The 18,546-nt window shown below is 44.3% G+C and overlaps 1 protein-coding gene across 1 annotated transcript in view; it reads right to left on the minus strand.

Annotated features, from left to right (window-relative positions):
• The window catches only part of TMEM178A (transmembrane protein 178A), a 474,083-nt gene that overhangs the window by 332,848 nt on the left and 122,689 nt on the right, over positions 1 to 18,546 (minus strand). The window lies entirely within an intron of this gene.

Raw genomic sequence — 18,546 nt, forward strand, 5'->3', positions numbered from 1 at the left:
TTAAGTCTAGTGGGGGAGACAGATAAGAAATGATAGACATAATAAGTCATTTATTTGCTAGGTTAAAAGATAACCTAGCAAAGATAACCTAGATAAGTGGAGGGACCTTGCAGGGAGAAAATAAAGCAAAGTAGTGACAGGAACACAGGAGGATGGGGGCAAATGTTTTGCATTCTTCTTACAACAGCTCCAGCTTCACTGTAAGTGTGAGATTTGAGCAAATATTTAAAGGACATGGAAGAGTGTTCCAGGCATATGGAACAGCTGTTGCAAAGGCCCTGTGGCAAGAGAGCACCTGATGTGTTTGAGGAACAGCAGAAAAGCACATGTGGCTGGAGGAGAGTGAGTAATGGGGAGAATGAGAGGTTAAAGAGAAATGAGGGGCAGGTGAGGGTGGGAGGGGTTGGTGGGTGGGTTAAATCACATAGGACCTTGAAGACTACAGGAAGACTTTGACTCAAAGCAGTGTAGAGTTTTTAACAAGTCACAATCTAATATACATTGTATAGGATCACTGTGACTACTGTATTGCACATTGATTGTAGGGAGGCAAGGGTGGAAGTAGAGAGGCCAGTTGGGAATTTTCGCAATAATCCAGGCAAGAGAAGATGGTAGCTTGCCCCAGGATGGTGGCAGCACAGGTAGTAAGAAGCAGCTGGATTCTGGATGTATTTTGTAAGTAGAACCAGCAGGATCTGCTGATGGAGAAGACGCAGGAATGACCACAAGATTGTTGGCCAAGCACCTGGAACAGTGGAGTTTTCCAGTCACCTGTCCAGGGAACAACAACACAGGAGGAGCAGGCTTGGTGTGAGATATCAGAAGTTCAGGTTCAGACTTGCTCGCTTTGAGATATATGTAAAACATTCAAGTGGAGGAGCTGAGTAGGCAATTGAATAATCTGCAGTTTAAGCTGAAGGTCTGTTCTGGAGATAGAAATTTGGGAATTTGCAACATAAAGTTGCCATGAAACTGAATGGGGTCACCAAAGAATGGAGTGGAGGAAAGAAAGGAAGAGGAGCAGGGCTGAGCCCTGGGTTCCTTCAACAGGAGAGGGATCTGCAAGGAGACTGAGAAGGAACAAACAGTGAGGCAGGAGGAAAACAAGAGCGGTTGCCTGGAAGGCAAATAAAGAATATGATGGAGGGAGTGACCAACTACTAAACACTGCTAACCAGCCTAGTAAGAGAAGGACTGGAAATTGACCATTGGATTTAACAATGAAGAGGTCATATGGGACCTCGATAATGGGAGTTTTGGTGTTGTTAAGAAGGAGAAAAACCACACTGGATTGGGCTTCAGCAAAAGCAGGAAAAGAACCAGAGGTAGTATGTATAAGCAACTCCTTCAACTAGTTTTGCTGAAAAGAGAGCAAAAACTGGAGGTAATAGTTGGTAGGGGACATGGTGTTGAAAGAATGATTTTTTTTTTAAAGATGAGAGAAGTAGCAGCATTTTTTTATGTTGATGAGACTGTTCCAAGAAAGGTAAAAAAACGGATGAGCCAGGAAAAAGGGGCCAAATGCTAGAACATCCTTGAATATGGAGGTGGTACAAGTCCATACATGGAGGAATAAGCTTTCGATAAGAGCGTGAATAATTTCTCCATGGTTACAAGTGGGAAGAAACATACAGGCATTTCTGCTATAACATGATAAATGTGTTCCTGAACACTTTTTCAGTCCAAAATCCATGCACTAAAAATAACGATTTATGGAAAAACAGGGTTGGGACAGACCATTCCAAACCTATCCAACTTTGCGAACTGCACGCTAGCAAAAACTGACATAGTTGTGTTTCTTTTTTTAAGCCTTATATTTCATATAAATAAATCAGAAAATAAAGGACTCCACCTTCCCAAGAAAAGGGCAAAGACAGCCTGCTAGAATTTAGGAGAAGGAAGGATAGAAGCTGCTGAGTCACGCCAACGGGTAGCCATTTCCTTCTCTAGGGGATGTTCCTAACCCAGGGATTAAATGCACATCTCCTGTGTCTCCTGCATTGCAGGCAGATTCTTTACCCACTGAGCCATCAGGGAAGCCCCCTCCAAGACAGAACCTGTGGCCAAACCACCAAGACCAGGAAGGACCAGGAAGGAGTGGCGTTACGTCAAGTACCTTATTCTGCAGCTTGTCCATTCAGCTCACCCCATTGGCGTCCTTCCCATTCGGCAGCTTTTATCTGGTGGAACGAAATATTAATGTGCTGGGGAAAAAATCACTTGTGATCCAACCCAATTTCCATATTACAGTGACATCATCCCCCAACTTAGCAATAATATTTAATGACTGTCACAGAAACACGCAGCATAGGAGAACAGACTGTAAGTGGGAGCAGATGCTGGAAGGTGGGCGGATGTGGTGGTGAAAGACTGGAAGTCTTCCGACCACTTCCATTTTCTCAGTGAAAAAGTATGTGGTTATTTCCCCAGTTTCTGAGTCTGTGGTTGGAACAGCTTCCCTGTGCAGTGAAAGAATCCACACAATGAGTTCCAAACCAGGGGCTTGGGGTGTCTATTATTGAAGGACTAAGGTTACCTACTCCCTAGGCTCCCCCTTCCTATCAAAATGACCAAACGAAAGCAACACTGTACATCTGCAGAAACTGCAGATCTTACTGCCACCAAGAAGAATGAGGCACAGATGCTCGATGGCACAGATCCCATCACTTGGCATCTGAATGCAACCTGTGTCAGCTTTGGGTCTGCTGCTCTGACTCATTTACTTCTCCTGGAGGCCTGGGTAGGAGACAGCTCTCTAGCTGGTCCAGGCACACTGGAAGCAGCTCTGCATTTTGCCCTTAGGACCCAGGAAAGTGAATGATGCCCAGTCTGGGATCAGCCTGGATGCTTCGTGGAGTCTGCCGCAGGTCCTAGAAGGGAAAGTGCAGCTGCAGCCTCTTGGCTTTTGGAGCAAAGCCAAGCTTTCTTATGCAAGTAGTTATTCTCCTTTTAGAAATAATTCTTGCTGCTAAGGGCTTGACCATAGGATTTTAGGTGACCATGTGCCCTAAACTATCCATCCTAAGATTCGATCCACCAAGCCAAGAGTTCAGAGGGCTCAGTCTGACAGCACGCCTTCATCAGATGGGAGTGACATATACCAGCACTGAGTGTGTGTGACTGACAGTCCTCATCCAGCGAGGTGCCTCCTGCCTGCCACTCCCCTCCCTCATAATCATGGTCCCACAGGGAATTCCCAATGAGCAGATCACCAAGGAGGAAAAAAAGCCAAATCTGGTTTGCAGATGGCTCTGCCAGTTTAGCTGTTATCTGCTGGCATTTAACTCCCAGAGCATTTCAGCCCCACTTGGGGTCAAGGGATGATGGAGAAAGGAAACATTCCCAGGGAGGACCACTTGTGGTCTGCAATGTCCACTTTCCCTAAAAGGAGAGATGGTCTGGGAGGAGGATGCCCACCATGTCATGGGCAGTGACTACCAATTTGAAAGGATGGTGAGCAACATGAAAGGAAGTGTGGGAAGAGGAATATGGATGGACATCTTAGGATGGGCCCCCATATGGGAGAATCACTGGGTCTCAATCACTGGAATGGTCAAGGACTCCCACCGTGCATGAGACTCTTAAGTGTGTGAGCAGCAGATTGCCTGGCCTGTGCCTTCCCCGTTTTTCACTCAACAGCCTCATGGACAAAGTGGGCATGTTTTCAGACACAGAGATGAGGCACTGGCCCAACAAGCACTTCTCACCAAGGCTGATTGCCTACTGCCCCTGCTGATGAATTTTCAGCAGCAGTGACCAGCCCTAAGACTTCGATATAATACCACACGGAGAAAAAAAAAAAAAAAAATACCACACGGAGGAGGGGAATTAGAGTGGAGACCCTTCCCTGGTAGGAAGGGCAAGGATATGTCCTCACTAGACTAACTGCTCACTCTGGACTCTGACTCTCCAGACTGGCCACGCCTTTCGTGGACCTTGTTTCCCTGCAACAATACTTCTCATCAGAGTTCATTTACAGTGCTGTGCGTGAGACACACCACTATGAGATCTGTGAGACCAATGTTCATTGAATTTCTAGTCTTGTACCATCTGCTCCATCACCTGAAACAGAAGTCCTGATGGCAAGGTGGAAGGGCTACTCGACACTCAATGACTGTGCCAGCACAGAGAAGTCCTTGAGAGGTCGACATGCCTCCTTGCAGAATGCTATGTGCACTGTGAACCAGAGACCAATAGATGGTGCTCTTTCTCCCAAAGTCAGAAAAAAAGGACTGGGGGTGAAAGTAGAAGGCAAGCCTGTTACCATACCCCATCTAAGCAGGGAATCCACTCTCTGGAAGGGTGTCAGCAGAAGGATCTGGCCTCGGGAGTCAGAAGGCACAGAGGGCAGCATTCAGGGCCCCAAAGCAATGGTACAAGCTGTGGTGTGGGTGCCCAGCAGAGGCTGCGATGGGTCATTGCGACAGCAGTCCTGTCATGGCAGCTGGATGATGTTTCTGGTTGTGTAGCCACACTAATTTCCTGCCCTCCTGAACACCTTAATATATATATTTTTAATGACATCTCTTCTGCTAAACTGCCTAGATTCTGTCAGTTGCAGCTAGGAACCCTGTCCCACACACCTGGGTTACTGAAGCCCACCCCCATCCTCCGGGCATTGCCCTCTCCTTCTCAGTGGGGTGCTCCCACCTGTTCTTCATTTATCCTTTTGCCAGGTGTGCATTTGTCCTTTTGCCACAGGTCTTAATTTTATATAATTTCCACCCCCGCCCCTTCACCAAAATTACTTTTAATGTTTTGGCCTCTTAAAGACGTTGAACAATAATACAGTCTTTTTCATTCCATGCCTAAACCTTGCTGTTGCTGCTGCTAAGTCGCTTCAGTCGTGTCCGACTCTGTGCGACCCCATAGACGGCAGCCCACCAGGCTCCGCTGTCCCTGGGATTCTCCAGGCAAGAACACTGGAGTGGGTTGCCATTTCCTTCTCCAATGCACGAAAATGAAAAGTGAAAGTGAAGTCTCTCAGTCGTGTCCGACTCTTAGCGACCCCATGGACTGCAGCCTACCAGGCTCCTCCGTCCATGGGATTTTCCAGGCAAGAGTACTGGAGTAGGGTGCCATTGCCTTCTCCGGCCTAAACCTTACTTGAGTATTTAGAAGAGAAAAAAGAAATGTGCAAAGTTGGACATCTTGGTGTGTGTAACCAAGACGTAGCAAATGGCAGGTAGAAAATGTGTTTCCTCATGGACTTGAATGACAGTGGACATCCTCAAAGGCAGTGGTTCTAACTATCTTTGCATACTTGGCAGAATTAAATCGTGGTTTCAGTGTCTGTTAAAACAGCTTTAATAATCAAATGCCCAAAATGATAAAGCTTGTTAAATAAGTTTCCAAAATTTGAGGATATCTTCTAGTGGGATCTATAGTATTTTCCCTCACCCTTGGCACAGAGTGTGGCCCCCAAGAACAGTTAGTATTCCTTGAACTAAATTAAACTGGCTCCTGTTGGAAGGGAACAAATAGATGTTTGTGGATCTGAGGGCAGTTAATTAAAGAGACACCCAGAAAGCCATGTGAGAGACAGACAGCTGTCTGGGGAGAGGCCTACTTTCTACATAACCTAGAAAACTAAGCCTCCTCAGGGATTCTAAATATATTGATTTTTCAAGAGGAACCACTCACTTGGATATTGGGTAAATACGAGCATTCAAGGAGCCATGCAAGAAAGCTTTGGGGCAAAAATTAGGTGAGATGAGAGGTCTTCACAGAAAAATCCTGGTAATAAAGAAGTCTTAAGTGAGTATTTTCATGCATGTTATACAAACACTATATATTTTTACATAGTGCTATAGTGTTTTCAATTCTCTTATTCTTTCACTCATTCATTTGCTCCTTCATTTGACTGCCAAGCGTCTCTGAGTACCTGCTATGTGTCAGGCTCTGGGATGCTCATTGGTAAAGTGAAAAGGTGGGCATGGAGCAGGAAGATGGCAGCCAGACGTCTCCACGTATGACATGGCTATCCCCACCCTCTGGACATAGAGGGACAAAATCACTCTCTGAAAGAGCTTAACAGAGAAAGATGCACAGAGTCCAGGATTGAGAGCAAAAAATAATGGATTTGTGGGGAGTTGAAAAAAACTGAACACATGCCTAGGCATGGCTAGCTTCATCTTTTAGTTACATCATCTTTTAATGACATCTCTTCTGCTAAACTACCTAGAGTAGATTCTGTCCGTTGCAGCTGGGAACCCTGCTCTGCACACCTGGGTTACTGAAGCCCACTCCTGTCCCCCGGGCACTGCCCTCTCATTCACATAAATTCTGTGAATTTATGACGCTCAAGAGATGCAAGAAATATCATTTTGCCATCCGAATGCCACAATCATTTAATACTGTCAGTTTTCATCAAGTTCCTTCAGCAAGTAACGGCCTTCTCAAATGTGTAATAAACGAGAACAGTTACACCAGGTCCTCTCCCTGCCCATCCTCTTCTTACACATTTCTTCTTGCCATTGAGAGGCCCTCCTCCTAGCTGCCCTTCTGTGTCTCCTGCCATTAATGTCTTCACTATTTAGATTGAATTCACCTTGGAAGAGTGGGCATATTAACCGTGTGTTCTGCCAAGGGCCCCCAAATAACCAGCCCTGGACTCCGGGTATCAACACGATTCACTGGGCCAGAGGTTTTTTGGTTTTGTTTTTACGTAAGTCACATAGTTCATCTTTCAGTGTCATATCTTTTTGCCTTTTCATACTGTTCATGGGGTTCTCAAGGCAAGAATACTGAAGTGATTTCCCATTCCCTTCTTCAGTGGACCAGGTTTTGTCAGAACTCTCCACCATGACCTGTCCATCTTGGGTGGCCCTACACAGCATGGCTCATAGTTTCACTGAGTTAGAAAAAGCTATGGTCCATGTGATCAATTTGATTAGTTTTCTGTGATTGTGGTTTTCATTCTGTCTGCCCTCTGACAGATAAGAATAAGAGGCTTATGGAAGCTTCCTGATGGGAGAGACTGACTGTGGGGGAAACTGGGTCTTGTTCTGATGGGCAGGGCCATGCTCAGGAAATCTTTTGTCCAATTTTCTGTTGATGGGCGGGGCTGTGTTCCCTCCCTGTTGTTTGACCTGAGACCAAACTATGGTGGCCTAAAGGAAATCAGTCCTAAATATTCATTGGAAGGACTGATGCTAAAGCTGAAACTCCAATACTTTGGCCACCTGATGTGAAGAAATGACTCCTTGGAAAAGACCCTGATGCTGGGAAAGATTGAAGGCAGGAGGAGACAACAGATGAATGAAGGGGACAACAGATGATGAGATGACTGGATGGCATAACCGACTCAATGGACATGAGTTTGAGCAAGCTCCGGGAATTGGTGATGGACAGGGAAGCCTGGTGCGCTGCAGTCCATGGGGTCACAAAGAGTCGGACACGACTGAGCGACCGAACTGAACTGAAGTCAGATAGTATGTATATGACTCTCTTGCTCAAAGCCCTCCAGTGATTTTCCCATTTTCCTCAGAATAAAGCCTAAAGTCTTGATCTGGCCCCTGGTACCCATCTAACTTCATCTCTGACACATCCTCTCTCATTCTGACCCCTTGCCAACCCAGGAATGTGCAAAGTTCTGTCCCATCTCAGGCCTTGGGACTTGCTGGCCCTCTCCCTGGGCCTCTCCCCTTATGCCTGCACTGCTCAGGCTCTCAGTTGAAATGCCCTCTGATGAGCAAGGCCATCCATGGCCTCCTTACCTAAGCCAGCCACCACCTCACCCTTCACACCTAGTCTCAGAGCTCTTTTTCCATTTCTCTTTATATGTGTGACATGCTTGTCTGTTGGCTGTCTCCCCACCATTACAGCAGCAGGTCCTTGAAGGCAGTGGCCTTATTGGTTTGCTCACAGTTTATCTCCTGTACTGAAGTCAGTCTCTGAAACATACTAGGCACTCAATATAGATTTGGTAAATAAAAGACCTCATGAAGATTCCATTCCACAGTCATCTGCCAACCAGATGAAAAGAGCCAGAAAGGCCTGCATGCTAGACCAAGTTCCCCCTCACTCTGAACAAATGCATGCACTCCAAAAAAGAAAAAATGTTCAACTGTTATTCCCTGAAGGGAAATTCCCCCCCACCCCCTTTCTTTTCCTTTGTGACATTAGAATGTATGGAATCACGCAGCACAGAACCAGCTGCTCAATCGTTACTAGGTAAAATCTTGACATTTTCTGTGACACCCTTCTTGATTATGTAGGCGTATCACAGCCCCACAGGCTGACTGCTTTTAAAAATAATGAAGTTGTACTAAATTTCACTTTAACCCATTGCATTCTTCACTCCTCTGGCTCCCTGCAGCCACTGGTATTTTTTTGGACAAGGATGTGAAAAGCGGGCATCCATGCATCCAGCCCTGTCCAGCTCCTCACGACTCTCAGCCCCTTAATCCATCTCTCTCCAGCTCACCCTCATTACTCTCTCTCCTGCACCTCAGTTCCCTTGAAAACCATTCCTCACTCCTATGAACACTCTTTAAACTGTTACTTGATTTGGAAAATTATTTAAGAACTGGCTCATCCTTTGAATCAATACTGCATTAATCACTTGTGTTATCTCCCCCAGATTACCTTTCCCACTTGGTTTAGTTTCCATCCCCCAGTCCACTTTATCTGTGTTGGCACAATAGTGATTTACTGGAGTCACAGCAGAGGCATATAAAGCAGACACAGATGCCCCATTGACATGTTTGCAGGGATACAGATACTTTGTTTCTACTAAGCTCTTCTGTTTAGGGTGTTAGACGCCTCACCAGAGACTGGCTGAGGGATCTTAGGTTAATACTCAGTCTCAGTTTCCTCTCTTGTCAACAGGGATGACGATGAGGGCCTCTATATACCTTCCTAGGCTGCCTTGAGGTTTGGTTTGGTTTGGTTTTGAACTCACCACTCAGTGATCAACCTCTCCAAGAGAAAACATAAAATGAAGTACTCTCCTTGATTCATTAAAAATAAAAAATAAAAACCTAGAGGATATCCTTTCTTGACTCAACATCAGATGGCTTTACTTTACTGTTTGTGTAATTTCCATGCTCTATTTTCAAAACCAATTTGCATTCAACTTGGATAAATAAAAGTTTACAGAAGTATTCAAAGTATTTCATGGGCTTCTCAAAAGTGTGGTGATTGCCAACATCCCTGGAAATCATATAAGCTCATGGATGTGTCTAGAGGTTCAGGAGAGGTGATTGGTTTTCAATACTGTACATCAAGACAGTCACAAAACAAGGACTAAAATCCATGAGTCTCTGAGTTCTGATACCATCTCTAACTATATAGCCTCCTTTCTGAGTAATTGCTCTCATTTGATAATTTTTAAAAAGCCATTAGGAATGCTTTCTCAGGACAAAAGAAGGCAGACCCACCCACTTAAGTATTAATCTTTGAGCCACCCTGGTGACATGGGAATTTCTTAAAACGTTCAGTGGGGGAAGTGCCAAAAAGGTAATTAAAATTGCTGTCATACCTTTAGGCTGCTGAAGGTCACTCATGTAAGGAGAGGTTCTGTGCTTGTAAAAATAGGTCTGGCATTCTTTAGAGAATTACAAAGGGCAGTGTGTGCTCTAGTTTAGAAATGCAGTAGCTTGATTAAAAACTTCAGAGCAATAACTTCCAAGGGGAACCATAAAAAAATGTGGGGGAGTATGAACCTATCTAGATGTATACAACTTTGAAAAATAAAATAAAATACAGTTAAAAGTGTACTAGCAGTGTTTGTCCTGGGGCTCAGGTAGGTGGTGTGAATGTCATGTGGAAAAGTGGAAAAAGTAATGACTTTGGAGTCAGCAGGCCAGAATCTAAACCTTAGCTCTGCCATTTGATACCTTAGAGAAGGTGATTTAACCACAAGGAGCCTTAGTTTCTCCATTTATAAAAGAGCTATAGAACCTAAAATGGACTGAAATCAGTGAATTTAACTCAGATGACCATTACATCTACTACTGCGGGCAAGAATCCCTTAGAAGAAATGGAGTAGCAATCATAGTCAACAAAAGACTTCAAAATGCAGTACTTGGATGCAATCTCAAAAACGACAGAATGGTCTTCATTCGTTTCCAAGGCAAACCATTCAATATCACAGTAATCCAAGCCTATGCCCCAACCAGTAATGCTGAAGCTGAAGTTGAATGGTTCTATGAAGACCTACAAGACCTTCTATAACTAACACCCAAAAAAGATGGCCTTTTCATTATAGGGGGCAGGAATGCAAAAGTAGGAAGCCAAGAGATACCTGGAGTAACAGGCAAATTTGGCCTTGGAGTACAAAACAAAGCTGGTCAAAGGCTAACAGAGTTTTGCCAAGAGAATGCACTGGTCATAGCAAACACCCTCTTCCAACAACACAAGAGATGACTCTACACATAGACATCACCATAAGGTCAATACCAAAATCAGATCAATTATATTCTTTGCAGCCAAAGATGGAAAAGCTCTATACAGGCAGTAAAAACAAGACTGGGAGTTGACTGTGGCTCAGATCATGAACTCTGTGTTGGCAAATTCAGACTTAAATTGAAGAAAGAAGGGAAAACCACTAGACCATTCAGGTATGACCTAAATCAAATCCCTTATGATTATACAGTGGAAGTGACAAATAGATTCAAGGGATTAGATCTGATAGAGTGCCTGAAGAACTATGGATGGAGATTCGTGACATTGTACAGGAGGCAGGGATCAAGACCATCCCCAAGAAAAAGAAATGCAAAAAGGAAAAATGGTTGTCTTAGGAGGCCTTAAAAATAGCTGAAAAAAGAAGAGAAGTGAAAGGCAAAGGAGAAAAGGAAAGATATATCCACCGGAATGCAGAGTTCCAAAGAATAGCAAGAAGAGATAAGAAAGCCTTCCTCAGTGATCGATGCAAAAAAATAGAGGAAAACAATAGAATGGGAAAGACTAGAGATCTCTTCAAGAAAATTAGAGATGCCAAGGGAACATTTCATGCAAAGATGGGCACAATAAAGGACAGGAATGGTATGGACCTAACAGAAACAGAAGATATTACAAAGAGGTGGCAAGAATACACAGAAGAACTATACAAAAAAGATCATGACCCAGACAATCACAATGGTGTGATCACTCACCTAGAGCCAGACATCCTGGAATGTGAAGTCAAGTGGGCCTTAGGAAGCATCACTACGAACAAAGCTAGTGGAGGTGATGGACTTCAAGTTGAGCTATTTCAAATCCTAAAAGATGATGCTGTGAAAGTACTGCACTCAATATGCCAGCAAATTTGGAAAACTCAGCAGTGGCCACAGGGCAGGGAAAGGTCAGTTTTCATTCCAATTCCAAAGAAGGGTAATGCCAAAGAATGCTCAAACTAGTGCACAATTGCACTCATCTCACGTGCTAGTAAAGTAATGCTCAAAATTCTCCAAGCCAGGCTTCACCAGTACATGAATCGTGAACTTCCAGATGTTCAAGCTGGATTTAGAAAAGGCAGAGGAACCAGAGATCAAATTGCCAACATCTGTTGGATCATAGAAAAAGCAAGAGAGTTCAAGAAAAACATCGACTTCTGCTTCATTGACTTCACCAAAGTCTTTGACTGTGTGGATCACAACAAACTGGAAAATTCTTCAAGAGACGGGAATACCAGACCACCTGATCTGCCTCTTGAGAAACCTGTATGCAGGTCAGGAAGCAACAGTTAGAACTGGACATGGAACAACAGACTGGTTCCAAATCAGGAAAGGAGTATGTCAAGGCTGTATATTGTCACCCTGCTTAATTAACTTATATGTCAGAGTACATCATGCAAAATGCTGGGCTGGATGAAGCACAAGCTGGAATCAAGATTGCTGAGAGAAATATCAATAACCTCAGATATGCAGGTGACCCCACCCTTATGGCAGAAAGTGAAGAAGAACTTATGAAAGTGATGCAAGTAAAAGAGGAGAGTGAAAAAGTTGTTTAAAACTCAACATTCAGAAAACTAAGATCATGGCATCTGGTCCCATCACTTCATGGCAAATAAATGGGGAAACAATGGAAACAGTGACGGACTTTATTTCTGGGCTCCAAAATCATTGCAGATGGTGACTGCAGCCATGAAATTAAAAGACGCTTGCTCCTTGGAAGAAAAGCTATGACAGACCTAGACAGCAGAGACATTACTTTGCCAACAAAGGTCCGGTCTAGTCAAAGCTATGGTTTTTCCAGTGGTCATGTATGGATGTGAGAGTTGGACTATAAAGAAAGCTGAGTGCTGAAGAATTGCTGCTTTTGAACTGTGGTGTTGGAGAAGACTCTTGAGAGTCCCTTGGACTGCAAGGAGATCCAACCAGTCCATCCTAAAGGAAATCAGTCCTGAACATTCATCAGAAGGACTGATGCTAAAGCTGAAACTCCTATACTTTGGCCACCTGATGTGAAGAACTGACTCATTGGAAAAGACTCTGATGCTGGGAAAGACTGAAGGCAGGAGGAGAAGGGGACAACAGAGGATGAGATGGTTGGATGGCATCACCAACTCTATGGGCATTAGTTTGAGTAAGCTCCAAGCGTTGGTGATGGACAGGGAAGCCTGGCATGCTGCAGTCCATCGGGTTGCAAAGAGTCGGACACGACTGAGCAACTGAACTGAACTGAATGTTTGTAAGGAACATGGCCTGGAACAGTCCCTAAGAAAACTCAGTCTATCCGTTCAGCATCTCATCAATGTCAAGAGACAGAACTGGAGAGGACTTAAAATCAGAGCTTTCTTTTCTGCTTCTCATTTATATCTAACAGTTACAAGAATGAAGGAAACCTGGAAATTGACAGGAATAAAACTCCAGCACCAGCCTCTTAAATTCAAGTGCTTTGAAAATGGGAAGTGGTTTTTTTGAGCATCCAAGAGAGTCCAGAACTAACAAATGGAAACCAGGGCTTAGGGAGAGATGAGAAAACCTCAACAATTTATGCAGCCGTGGGTCCCTTTTGCAGCCCAATGCTCAGCACCTTCCACTGGTGTGGTGAGCTGCGATGTGTTTCATGTGTGGGGAATGAGTTTGAAGCCCACTGATGCCACAGCCAGTGAAGTTAGGTTCCAGCATGGCCCAATTCCCAAAGCAAGTATTGGGGTCTCATCACAGTCAACTTGATTGACAGGCAAAGTCAGGAGGATAAAAATAAATGGTGTTTTATAATTCAAGAACTAAACATCCTGAGCCTGACATCTGTCTGCGATTTTTGAGGGATCCATTGTGTTCTGGGGGCACTGTCTGTGGGGTCCCAGGCCCTTCTTGCCAGGATCTAGTGGAGCCTTCATGAACCCCCGCTCCAGCAAAGCTTCCATGCACTTTCCAGAATTCCCAGAGGATGTCATTCCACATCTACGCAGTATTGAGGGGATTTACCTCTAGGGGCCTGTGTAGATTTAGAATGTTTCCTAAATAGCTTGAGGATACAGTTCTCTACACTCACAACCCACGCTCTCAAGGTGGCGGCATCATCCGAGACTTGGCCATCCAGAACGAGCAGATGATGAGGTAGTGGTCTGTGCATTTGGTGAATGTCAGTAATGCCAGCCCTCAGACACGATGGAGACTTAATGAAAGCAGGCCAATAGTCTGTCAGGTAGAATTTAAGCTAGGGGTGGCCAAGGTGTGACATCTGGCTTCCCCATTCACTTACAATCACTACATCCTTTCCTCTCTGGCTGGACTGAAACCTTCCCAATCACCACAAATTGATCAAGTTCACACTCAGACTGAATCCTATTTGCCAACGCTGGTATGAGCAGCTTCTAGAGAACAGCTAGAAACCAAAGAAGAAGAGGCCAGCCATTGGATCAATTAGAGAGAAGGCAATTTGCAGTCACTAGAACACATTCTCAACTACAGCTTTTCAATCCTGGGCTCCACTCAGTTAAGGATTTATCTTAACCCAGGCGCCATCCTAGGTGACACTGTGTTTGCCGTAAAACTTTGTACTGTTTCCTTTTTTCAAATTACTCTATGACTTTTTGATATAAGAACCACAATTTCCTTAGTAAATAACCTATTTTCTTGGGCTGCAAAATTGCTGTGGATGGTGACTGCAGCCACAAATTAAAAGACACTTGCTCCTTGGAAGAAAGGCTATGACAATCCTAGACAGTGCATTAAAAAGCAGAGACATCACTTTGCCGACAAAGGTCCATAATAGTCTAAACTATGGTTTTTCCAGTAGTCATGTACGGATGTGTGAGTTGGACCATAAAGAAGGCTGAGTGCCAAAGAATTGATGCTTTTGAACTGTGGTGCTGGAGAAGACTCTTGAGAGTCCTTTGGATAGTAAGGAGATCAAACCAGTCAATCCTAAAGGAAATCAACCCTGAATATTCATTGGAAGGGCTGAAGCCGAAGCTCCAATACTTTGGCCACCTGAGGTGAAGAGTTGACTCATTGGAAAAGACCCTGATGTTGGGAAAGATTGAGGGCAAGAGGGAAGGGGATAACAGAGGATGAGATGGTTGGATGGCATCACTGACTCAATGGACAGAGTTTGAGCAAACTCTGGGAGATAGTGAAGGATGAGGAAGCCTGGTATGCTGCAGTTCATGGGGTCACAAAGAGTCAGACACAACTTAGCAACTGAACAATCAAAAATTAGTTGTCATCCTTGATAATGTCCCCTCTTTTCCCCCTCTCCATCTACCTTACCAGCATGCCTTATCAATTCCATCTATAAAGTATATCTCCCCACTTCTATCTTCCTCATCATATTTGTACCCACCATCAGATCTCCAGGACTCCAGCAACACCCCCCCCTCAATGGGCTTCTCCATTTCGAGTCTTGCCTCCTTCCAATCCAGCAACAACACTGACATTGTTAAAACAGAAATCAGATCCCATTGTCGTCCTTCATTAAAGACTTTCATTGCTTTTCAAGGCCAGAATAAACCCTAGTCTCCTTGTGGTGACCAGGAAGGCCCTGCCCATCTTGGAAGTCTCGCCTACACCACTGCCCCTTGCTCTCACTCCTCCCGTCAGTGGTCTTCCTTCATTTTTTGTCTGCAGACAGACTCTGACAAAAGTCCATGTGTATCCCAAGGCCTTGCACATAGCAGACAGTATTCTACAGTACAGTACATGCTGACAGAGGAAAAAACAGGAAATGAGACAGAAAAGTATCTTATTTTGTAGCCAACCAATTTGTGTTCCTGTTTACAGGAAAACATCTGTTTACAGATGCTACAAGAAGACATATTCTATTAGGTTTTAGAACAGTTAGAAATCTTGCTTTTGAAGGATGGCAAAATATAGGTTGTATATAAAGAGGAAATATATTGGATAGCCATGTTCCCAGTATGCAGTGGGTTGACCTGAGCATCTTCAGGCATTTGTGGTTGTCCTACAGCAAGGAGAACTTCCGGTCAAAGGACAGGGCCCCAGGGAAATTTGAATAATGCAATTTCTTGGTCCATATAGCTATTTACATTCAAAGGAAATCATTTTTGAAGCATTCCTTTCAGAATTCCAATTAGAGATTTGAAACATATCAGCACATAAATGGAAAAACTTTAAAATGAGGTGAAGAACCATACTGAGGTTACTAATGTAATACTGTTTGAACCATCAAATAAATGTCCCATGGTACTTAGTTCATAACACAGTCGAAGTTATAGCTGGGATAGTTTAGGTGACTAGTCCTTTTAATTATTCTAATGAGACTTCCTTGCTTGCCAAGCTATATTCTTATTCCATTTAGCCTATTATACTACTGTTTATTTTTTCATGGGTTCCCTAAAATTGGTGCTAACAGAGTCAGTTCTGTCCAGGGAAGAGGAGAGTTTGTTTTTATGACTGAATTCAGACATTTATTCCACAAAGGTTTATAAGCACCTGTTGGGTTCCAGAGCTAAACACTGGAGACAAAACTCAAACAAGACACCTGGCAAGAGTCTATCATCCAGTTAGGGGTGAGCAGGTGATTAGCATGCTGAGTGTAACTGGGCAGGAAAGGGGTTAAAGCAGGTTAGTGTGCTCAAGCCTGTCTTCTAGGAGTGTTGTGTTGAAGCTGAGACACAAGGAAAAGTCAGAGTGAGCTAGGAAGAGTAAGAGTGCCCAGCACAGAGGAAACAGCTGAACAAAGACTTGGAGGCAGTGATCAGGAGGTATAGGCATCCTAGATGTACTGGCTTCCATTGGGCAGGGTATCTTGACCTTGTGGCCTGAGTCTCCAGGATCCCATGTCCCTCTTCATTCTCAGCTCAGGTAACCTTAGGAACCAGGTTCCTTAGCTCAGGTGAGGTGTACTTGTGCAGTACACCTTTGTTGCTCTTAGATTTAAGTTTCAACTGGGAAGTCTTCAAGAGGCAAACTCATCCCCGCTCCCCCAAAAGAAGTTAATAATGTACTTTTCATGTTACTGAGGATAGATTCAAATAAGAATGACATGAAGTAAAGTACATAGCCAATGAAAACATAATTCAAAAGAAACTTACTTAATAACTGTATCGAATTACTTTAATCCTGGATTTATGGAATCATGTGGGGCCTGAAGGGACTTCCTAGGTGGTGCTAGTGGTAAAGAATCTACCAGCCAATGCAGGAGATCCATGAGATACAGGCTTGATTCCTGGGCCAGGAGGATCCCCTGGAGGAAGAAATGGCAACCCACTCCAGTATTCTCATCTGGAGAATGCCATGGACAGAGGAATGTAGCAAGTTACAATATATAGTGTTGAAAAGATTTGTGTACAACTGAAGTGACTTAGCATGCACATGGAGCTTGAAAGGGTAACAAATTTTTTATTTGTATTTTATTGCATTTTACTAGAAAAAGCTTCACAAGGGCAATGATTTTGGTCTGTTTTACTTCATTAGTGTTCCCCAAATAGCTAGAAAACCACTTAGAATTCAACAAATATTTGAAGTATACCAGGACTCTTGCTTTTTAAGGGTCCATGGTGCTTCAAAGAAGGAGGGGATAGGGTTTCCTTTGAGTGGGCAGCAATGTTCTAACATTGCAAATAAACCAAAAATGATACTGATAAAAGAAGGAGCCCATGGGGCCTATGATTATCTCATCAAGGCTTTGAGTAGAGCTCTCTTTTTTGGTAAATGTTATCTATATATGGCAGATAGACTTGAATCTTAGTCTACAATCTCAGGTGTTCTGTAAATTTATTTACTTTTTATTCAAAGCCCTTCCTTGCAGGTTTAGGGGGTATTTGCCCTCAGTCATTACTGGGGACACTCACAAACTGTACCAACATCCCCAGACCTTCCAAGGGTCAGACTGGCCACCACTGAGAAGTCCATTATTCCAGGATTGGTCCCTCCCAGCCCATTGATTCTGTTGCTTTGAAACCATGGTTGGGGCATGAGAGCCATTGTACTATGGGCCCCAGTATTTCTGGACACCCACACAGCCATCCTTCCCAAGGTCCTGATAACCTCAAGAAATTCACATTCTTGTGCTTAGTCACTCAGTTGTGTCGACTCTTTGGGACCCTCTGGACTACATTTCGCCAGGCTCCTCCATCCATGGGATTTTTCAGGCAAGAATACTGGAGCAGGTTGCCATTTCCTCCTCCAGGGAATTTTCCCGACCCTGGGATCAAACCCGGTCTTCAGCACTGCAGGTGGATTCTTTCACTGAGCCATTGGTGAAATCCTTCCAAGAAATGCACAGACCCAGCTAATCACAGGCCTGCCACCCTTTTCTCTCTCCAGTCTCCAGGATGCCCTTGAGCACTTCTCGCCCATAAAGTCAGTCCTCTGGCCTCTCCTCCCTTCTGGAGGAGTCCTTCAAGAGGACTTCTGCATCCTCTCTTCAAGGAGATCAGCTACCTCTGCTTTCTGCTCTGCAGAAACACCCAAGGCAAAAAATACACACACACACACACACACACACACACACACACGTAGCCCAGCTGCTGCTGCTGCTGCTAAGTCTCTAAGTCGCTTTAGTCGTGTCTGACTCTGTGAGACCCCATAGACGGCAGCCCACCAGGCTCCGCCATCCCTGGGATTCTCCAGGCAAGAACACTGGAGTGGATTGCCATTTCCTTCTCCAATGCCTGAAAGGCAAAAGTGAAAGTGAAGTCGCTCAGTCGTGTCCAACTCTTCAAGACCCCATGGACTGCAGCCTACCAGGCTCCTCCGTCCATGGGATTTTCCAGGCAAGAGTACTGGAGTGAGGTGCCATCGCCTTCTCCATGTAGCCTAGCTACAGGCATGCAACTCCAAGTGGGAGAGAGAGAACATGAGAACATGAAATTATCTCAATTAATTCTTCTGCCCATGTAGTACTGTGTGGCCATTTCAATCACTCCTCATTTGCAAGACAATTAAGAAAACACCTCTATGAGAAGCCTAAGGACTGGAAGCCAAATGCCCGTCTTTGGCAACATTTACTCACACTCGGAGACAGTAAATAGAAAGCAAGAAACCTTGCTCTGAGCTCACTTTGGCTCAAAGGCAGGGAAGCTCTATTCTTGCCAACACACATTTGAATCCGAAGTGTACTCCTCTGGCTTCTGGGCAAATCTTTCTAGTATGTGAACCCTTCAACCTTCTGTCACTCTGAGGCTCTCTTCCACTCACACCTCAAGCC

Source organism: Giraffa tippelskirchi, chromosome 4, assembly GCF_054371585.1.
Source record: "Giraffa tippelskirchi isolate mGirTip1 chromosome 4, T2T-mGirTip1v1.2.pri, whole genome shotgun sequence".
Taxonomy (NCBI): domain Eukaryota; kingdom Metazoa; phylum Chordata; class Mammalia; order Artiodactyla; family Giraffidae; genus Giraffa; species Giraffa tippelskirchi.